General features: G+C 44.9%; 1 long non-coding RNA gene across 1 annotated transcript; it reads left to right on the top strand.

Annotated features, from left to right (window-relative positions):
* Positions 1 to 2,964: 2,964 nt before the first annotated feature.
* On the top strand, positions 2,965 to 7,713 carry LOC123478722 (uncharacterized). The gene is made up of 3 exons (XR_006654020.2): positions 2,965 to 3,073; positions 3,951 to 4,065; positions 6,549 to 7,713. It is a non-coding gene; the product is annotated as an uncharacterized lncRNA (long non-coding RNA).
* The last annotated feature ends 536 nt before the right edge of the window (positions 7,714 to 8,249 follow it).

Here is an 8,249-nt window from a genome sequence, read left to right on the forward strand (position 1 = left end):
AAGGCTGGGGAAAGGCCTGACAGGAAACCACGCGGGGTCCCTCTTGGGACCAATCACCACTAACCGGACCATTAAATGTACTCCAGCCTGAGGGGAGCCTCCGTCCTGCTCCTGAAGCAGGTCACGGCAGCCCAGCCCCACGTCCGTCTCCTAACACGAGTTAGTCCGCCAGGCTTGTGCATAGGCTTAGGGTGGCCAGCCCTGGTTCTATTGCTTGCCAGCAGGTCTGGAATTACACATGTGGCTTTGTCCCACTGTAGTAGTGCGCGGATGTGTGCTGGTGGGCATCCTCAGAGCAGAGACTTCCAACTCGTGTGCTGCAAAAAAAATGTTTTTAATTGTTTATGCTGTTACAGGTTTCCCCGATTTTTCTCCCTTTTTCCACCTCCACCCAGCCCCACCCTCTCCCTCCCTCAGTCAATGATGATACTGCGTCCAGGTCTGTGGGTCACACATAAATGTTCTTTGGCTAATCCTTTTGCCGTATTTCTTTCTTTCTTTCTATAAACAGCTGATTAAAAAAAAAAGATTTTATTTATTTATTTTTAGAGAAAGGGGAAGGGAAGGAGAAAGAGAGGAAGAGAAACTCAATGTGTAGTTGCCTCTTGCACATCCCCTATGGGGGACCTGGCCTGCAACCCAGGCATGTGCTCTGACTGGGAATCGAACCAGCAACCCTTTGGTTCTCAGGCCCGTGCTCAATCCACTGAGTTACACTAGCCAGGGCCCCTTCACCATCTTTCATCCAGTCTTCCCCTCTCCCCTCTGGCAGCTGTCAGTCTGTTCCATGTATCCATGCCTCTGTTTCCATTTTAGTCATTAGTTTATTGTGTTTATTAGATTCCACATGTAAGTGAGATCATGTGGTACTTCTCTTTCACTGACTGGCTTATTTCACTTAGCATAATATTCTGCCAGACGAATTTTTAAAATATGCAATGCCTGACTATTTAGTCCGGGGCACCGACCTCTTTTCTCTTAGACTGTCAAATAAAAAAGTGACAACAGCCAACACAATAAGAGTTGTCCTGTGTGAATGAATCAAAATTATACCAATTTTTGTGTCAGATCGGCAGAAATATATTTTTTGCTGTGTTGCAGAATTTTAGTAATAAGTTATGTGTGCAACATGACAAAAAAGGTTGAAAACTGCTGCCTTAAGGTTGTGAGTGGCTGAGTTAGCTCTTCTCATAATAGCTCAGTTTCGATGGGGGAGTCTGGCAAGGAGGTCAGACCAGCGCAGCGCCGTCTGGAGTGGCATCCCAGGTGGGCCCTGGAGGGAGTACCTGGGTAGCCTGCAGGCAAGAGGGCTTTAGAGGGAGCCAGGCATCCCTAGACAGGGAGGGAGGATGCTGACTGGCAAGGACAGACTTGGCCCAGGGCTGTGGCAGGCTGGACTTTGCAGCCTGGCCCAGCTGGGAGGCCTCTGTGGGGTCTGTGGGGCGGCCCAGCAGAGCCAGACTACCAGCTCAGGCAAAAGGGAGGAGAAAATACTGCCCCACCATGGAGGAGACCTCAAGGTCCTGGAACTTGGTGGATATTCTGGATCACTGCCTATTTTTATAAATAAAGTTTTATTGGCACACAGCCACGTTCATTCTCTTAGGTGTTGTCCATTGTTGTTTTCATGCCTCAGTGACAGAGTTGAGTAGTTGTGACAGAGACTGAATGACCCACAGAAGCTACAATATTTATTATCTGGCCTTTTGTAGGAAGAGTTTGCTGACCCCTGGTTCAGGACATATTAGGTTCTCTCTGTGCTTTCTAAAAAGATGCACCCTCTCTCTTAAAAGAAAAAATCTCCTTCACAAGGCTCCCCAAATTCTGCTTTGACTATTCTACCCAACATTCTAGTGGCCAATAGTCCACATTTTCCTCCAGCACCAAAGGATATCACGTCATTTCTGTGGGCAACTGATTCTGCCTTGTACAGTCCACTTTGTGGACGAGGGTCAAATGGGAGAGAGGAGCTAGGAATAAGAGGAATCAAGTTTAATGGTGAGAGTTCGGTGAAGCTGCCAGACAGGTACTGTTTTCAATCTTGAAATAAATGTGTTTTCCTTCCAAAGCGACAACTTTTGCTAACAACAGCAACATGCTGCAGACAGATCCTTGGTGCAAATTAACTTGTTTATTTCTGGGGATGCCCAGGGTCCCGGGAAGGAGGCAGAAGGTTTTGGAAGGGAAGGTATGAAGGCGGAGAACAGCAGACTTGTGAGAAGTCTCTGTTAGGGCTGGGCAGTGTAATAGTCTTCAAAAGAATTTAGGCTTCCAGACATGGCAAGCTTTTTCTAAGTTTAGACCTGGAGTCTTGACTGACAAAGGCAAATCATTCCAGCCCTATGGTAGGCATCAAGAACTTAGAATAACAAATAGCTAGTCTTTACAAGTTCTACAAAGCCAACAACATATACGATACACTCACTGGACCTTGGGCCTAGATTGGACCATTATAAAAGCCAATCACAAAGCTAGATATTAAGTAGGATGCCAAAAGGTTTAAGACACCACTTTGCCCTTCAAGGCACATGAAATTGAGCTAACAGATGTGTGTGCATAAAAAGATAGCATTCGTGTATATCACTGAGATTAGCTTCAGCCGAAATGAAAACCTCCAGACAAGACAGAAAGTCCACCAGCACGCATCCTAGGGTAGGGTTGGTGGGACAGTTCTGTTTCCTGGAGCCCTTAGCCTTCCACTGTCCCTAGGGTGTGGCCTTCACCCTCTTGACCCAAGACACAGTGTCATTCTAGATATCAAGAAAGAGGAAGAAACTAGGAAGGGCTGTTATAAAAAAGGCAAGTAATAACAAGTGTTGGCGAGGATGTGGAGAAACGGGAACACTTGTGCAATTGTGGGTGGGAATGTAAATTAGTGCAGTCACTGCGGAAGACAGTAAGGAGGTTCCTCAAAAAACTTAAAAATAGGACTGCCATATGTTCTAGTAATTCCACTTCTGAAGAAAATAAAATGCTAACTGGAAAAGAGACCTACGCCCCTATGTTCATTGCAGCATTATTTTCAATAGCCAAGCCACGGAAAAAACCTAAGCGTCCATCGCTGGATGAATGGGTAAAAAATATATATTATTCAGCTATAAAGAGAAAGGATATCCTGCCATTTGCAACAACATGGATAGACCATGAGGGGTTATTCCAAGTGAAATAAGTTGGAAGGAGAGAGACAAATGCCGTATGACCTCATTGTACGTGGACTCCAAACAACAAACAAGTCACAGATGCAGAGGACAGACGGGTGGTTGCTAACGGCCGTAGGGTTGGGGGTGGGCGCGAGGGTGGGGGTAAGCTCGATGGTTGTGCGTGGTCACACGGCGCGGGCTTCCAGTGGCGTACAACGCACAGCAGGTGAGTGTAGTTAGTAACAGTGTGCTGTGCGCCTGAAAGGCGCTGCAAGAGTAGGGCTTAAGGTTCTCGTCACAAGAAAAAAATCCGGTGACGGTGCCAGTAGACTTACTGTGGGGGTCGTTTTGTGGCATATGCATGAGTCATTATGTTATACACTTGAAACTAATGTAAGGTCACATGTCAGTTATATCCCAACAAAAAACTAATACTGCCCTTAAAAAGTCCTGAAACTAATACATATCCATTATATCTCAATAAAAGTTATACTGTGTAATAATATTTAATTACATTGAAATTTGCTCATAACATGTTTGTGTAAAATAAAACGTTTGTGAAAAATTCAATGAAAATAATTTTCATTGAATATTTTGAAAAAAACTTCTATTTAGTCTACAAATTATTTCGTGGCATTTATAGCCTCCTTCGCTGGTCCTCAATCCTAATATTATGAGATGTGTTGTGAGTTACTTATAACTAACAATAAGGAACTAATTATTTTGAATGCTTTCCTTTACAAAATTAGAGGAATTCAGGTTATTCTTTTATTGATGTCACTCCTGCTGTTTTCAACATCTGTTTTTTAGGTGGTGATGAAAGTGTGAGGCACACGCATAGCTCACACACCAGTAACTATACACTGCGGGCTGCCTAACATTTCCCGTGACAGAGCTCTCTTGGTACATTATAATGATACCACAGGTTAGTTTATTTCTTCATTTTCTGTCATTGCAATGGCTATATGTTAGATTCACAAAGAGTATTAATTTGTATATTCAAGAAATGTTTATTGAGCTTCTGCTATGCAGGGTGATGGTGGTTCAATGATGAGCAAAATAGACCTAGACCTGGCCTCGTAAAATTCAAATTCTAGCAGGGTGATGGACATTCACAAAAGGTTTCTGTCTGTGAGACTCAAACTGCGCCTGCTCCTGCAGCGTCATCATGGAACGGACACTTTTCTGGGCTCATGCTCTGAGAGCGACAGAAGAACGACCTCCAACTTAGATGTGACACACCTTCCCTTTTCCAGAGGCCGACTGGACAGTATTTAATGGACAAGTCGCTGTCGCTGGTGTGCTCTTTGCTTTGACCGTGAAGCAGAGAATTTCCCAGAAGGAGAAAAATTCTGATCAGAGGATCCTTCCTCGATGAGGCTTTGTAGAATGGATGAATGCGTGAATATTCACACTAAACTTTCTTTTTTCTGTCTTCACCTCCTTCTTTTTCCTCCCCTATTCCTCTTCTCAATCTTTTTCTTCCTTCCCAATTCATTCCCTGGTCCCCGTCCCAGACACAGGGGCATTTTATGGCCCTGCTGGGCTTGAAAGGTTGCTCACCCTCCAAAGTCCAATGACTTGGTATCAGACGATCTAAGTTTTCTCCTTTTCTTTATCTTTTCAGTGTTGTAACGTCCTCAGCAGAAGTGAAAGTGACTAGGAATGCTCAAACCTTTGCACAGGCAAACGAATGAGAAGGAGAGGCAGCAAGAGAAAAGGAAAAGGGAAGTTTTGGAGGAGTAAGAGCAAACTCTCCCATAAGTTCCCATCCACCCAGGGGAAGGAAACGAAACCTTGCATTCAGGGGCAATTTTGTCATCAATTTTAATTCTCTGCCATCACGCAGGGTGCCAGGAAAAAAATTTTCATTGTGATTTTCATACATTTTTTCTAACAACTGGGACCTCCTCATTTGCCTGAGGAAGAGCTATACAAAGGTGTACAATTTGTAGTTAATCTGAAGATGAATAAAATATTAACATACCTTTTGTTTTTCTAAGACATAATGAGTTGGCACAGTGCCCTGATTACCACCTGGACATGCATATAGATTGTAAACGAGCTAAGTTTTAAGCACATTTGTAACAGCTGAGCAAGTGAGAGAGGCGTTGTGTGGCTGTATTGGTATTAATAATGGTGACTTCCAGAACTTAGACCACTCCTGGCTGCACAAGAGCCTGGGAAATAGTCTTTATCCTGCGTGGCCCTATGTCTTGCTAAGAATATTAATTACTACGGAAAAAGTAGCACGCTTCCTCTTTATAATGAAAGGACCTCTTTTAATGGCTGTTGCTATAAATTCCATCTTGTTTTGATAATAACTGCCTTTTGGTCAGCATTTGCTTGGTATACTTTTCCCATTCCTTCCTTTTCAATTCTTCTGAATGGATGTGTTGTAGCCAAGTGGCTTGGCGACAACATGTAGCTGGATTTTGTTTTCTTTTTATTCAGCCTAATAATTTTGTCTTTAAATAGGTGGCTTGAATTCATTACATTTATTGTGAGACATTATTACTTTTGTTTTCTGATTACATTTGTGCTCCCCTCCCCCACATCTCTGTGCTGTATGTTGAGCTGAATAGAGTTTAGAGGCCTTTCCATTCCCTTCTATCACTCTGCTGTTGGGAAGCTATGGGTTCTGCTCTTCCTCTAGGATTCACCAGTTCTTTCCTCAGCTGTGTCAAGTCTACAAACGAGCCCATTGAAAACATTCTTTATTTCTGTTTCTGGTTTCATTGCTGGCATTTCCACTGGATTCTTATATTTTCCACATTTCTGCTGAAAGGATCTGGTGTATTGCCAATTTTTCCAGCAGAGCCTTTAGCATATTAGTTGTAGCTGCTTTAAATCCCCTGTGAGGTAATTCCAACATCTGTTGTATCTGAGTCTGGTTCTTTTGATTGCTGTGGTGTGGCATTAGTATGTAGTTCCCGCCCCTCCCCAAGGAGTAGAGGGTTCTTTCTCTTATCCCAGGTCCAGAAGGTATTTTTTAAACCAGCGCTCTACTGGCTATGATGTTGTTGCTCTTTCCCCTGCAGATGAAGGCTTCTGTTCCATGGGGAGATGGGGGTAAACATCTGGGGAGTTGGGGAGTTGTGCCTCTCGTGGAGGATGCTGCTCACTTCCTCCATGCCTGTGTCGTGGGGAAAGCATGCAGCTGAGTGGCTCTTAGTCCTCTGCTCCCTGCAGGGGTGACCCCAAGTAAGGACCTGCGTGTGAGAAGTTAGTGAGGCTCAGTGTTCTGGAATTGCCACAGATAAGTAATGCCTGGGTACCAGATTCCTGCTGGGGGCATGAACAGGTTTCACTAACCACCTACACGAGAAGCCACGGACCCTCAGTGAGCTATTAAATGCACGGTGAAGTTCAGTCATAACCTGCTTCTCCCCTTCCTCCTCCTGGCAGGTCACTCTGTTGGACCACCTGCTCCTGAGGCTGGCCATTCACTTCCAGGCCTCCAAGTCTTCCTTCCTCCCCACTGCTCATGCAAACCATCTTGCTCCTGAACCCAGTTTTCCTGCTACCTCCTAGCGGAAGACTTCTCTGAACTTTCAGTTGGAATCGATCACGCTACCTCTTGGTTCTCACATCAAATTGTTTGTACTTCTGTTCCAAGCTTAACCTCATTTGGTCTTGCTTCATCAAAGGCAGCTCCTCGAGAACTGGGCTATCACTGTTCTTCGTAACTCCCAGGTGTGCTCAACAATGTTGAGATGTGCTCAGGCCTTTCCTGTGCAGACCCTCTGGGACTTCTCATCACTCTCAAGATCAAGTCTGAACCTGGAAGGGTCCATGTGGCCCAACCTCCCTCTGCTACCTCATCTGCAAACCCCAAGAGCAGGGACCAGAGCGGGTCACAACATGCGCAATCCATCTCAACCAGCTGAGTGCACAGGGATGAACTAACTTGGCTCCTATCCTCAGCACTGTGTGCCCAGGGGCTGTGTCAGGCTGGAGTGGCCCACAGGAAAGGCCTTTTACTCTCCTTGCAGGAGCGGTGAAGTGAGGATGAAGAGAGCCATGATAAGCCCTTCCCCTTTGGCACTGTCTGACTCAGGCTCACCAGAGGGCCATTAAGTGTTATTCTCTCGATTTGCAGCTGTGGAAAGTCCCCTTACCGATGTCTTCTTGATCCCTTGACCTAAATTGTCTGCTGTGTCTGGCTTCACAGGCTTCTAAAGGAAATACCCACATATTTGGGGTGTGATTCTACCAGCTGCCAATCTGATACTATCAGCAGCTTCCAAACTGCCCAGGGAGGTGAAAGTCATGAACTGGAAGAGGCCGTGGTCACTGGCCTAGAATCCCAGGCCTAGGAAAGTGCAGAGACTAACATCTAGTCCCCCAACCTTGCAAACTCAGATCTCTTTATCTGTAAAAAGACGGAGGGTGGGGAGTGGTTCGTTAGAAGGAGAGTTGGGTTTTCAAACTTTCTTTCCCCTTGGCTATGGAAATCTTTCTTCAAGGAAAAGCTGACAGAGGGAGCCAGCTATGTGAGGATACCCTTGGAGCTGCTTTATCTGAAATGGGGACCGGGCCCCTGTTCCCCATACTCTCTTCTCATCCTAAGTAGAAACCCCAGGGCTTCCTCGGGCTCTGATTAAAAACCCGTTACTACCACCCAGGCATTCCACTCTTAAGTATTTACCCAAGAGAAATGCAAAAACTTGTACACAAATGTTTATTGCAGCCTTTTGGTAGTGGTCCCAGACTGGAAGCAGTCTCAGTGTCCATCAGCAGAGGAATGGATAAACGAAGTATGTGTTTGTACAGTGGAATGCTACTAGGCAACAAAAAGGGATGAACAAACTATTGATATGTGCAATGGGATGAATGAATCTCAGAATAATGATGCTAAAGTGACAAAAGCCAGGCCAAAAAAAAAAATGTATATCCTACACAACTCCATTTATATGAAACTAGAAAATGCAAGCTAATCTCTAGCAACAAAAAGCAGACCGGTGGTTGCCTGAGGATGGGGGTGTGGAGGGAGGGAAGGGTTCCAAAGGGCATTAGGAAACTTTTAGGTGACGGAAACGTTCCATATCTTGATTAAGTAATGGTTTATAGGTGTATACATATGTCTAAACATCACAGTGCCCATCT

The sequence above is a fragment of the Desmodus rotundus genome, chromosome 10, assembly GCF_022682495.2.
Source record: "Desmodus rotundus isolate HL8 chromosome 10, HLdesRot8A.1, whole genome shotgun sequence".
In the NCBI taxonomy this organism is placed as follows: Eukaryota; Metazoa; Chordata; class Mammalia; order Chiroptera; family Phyllostomidae; genus Desmodus; species Desmodus rotundus.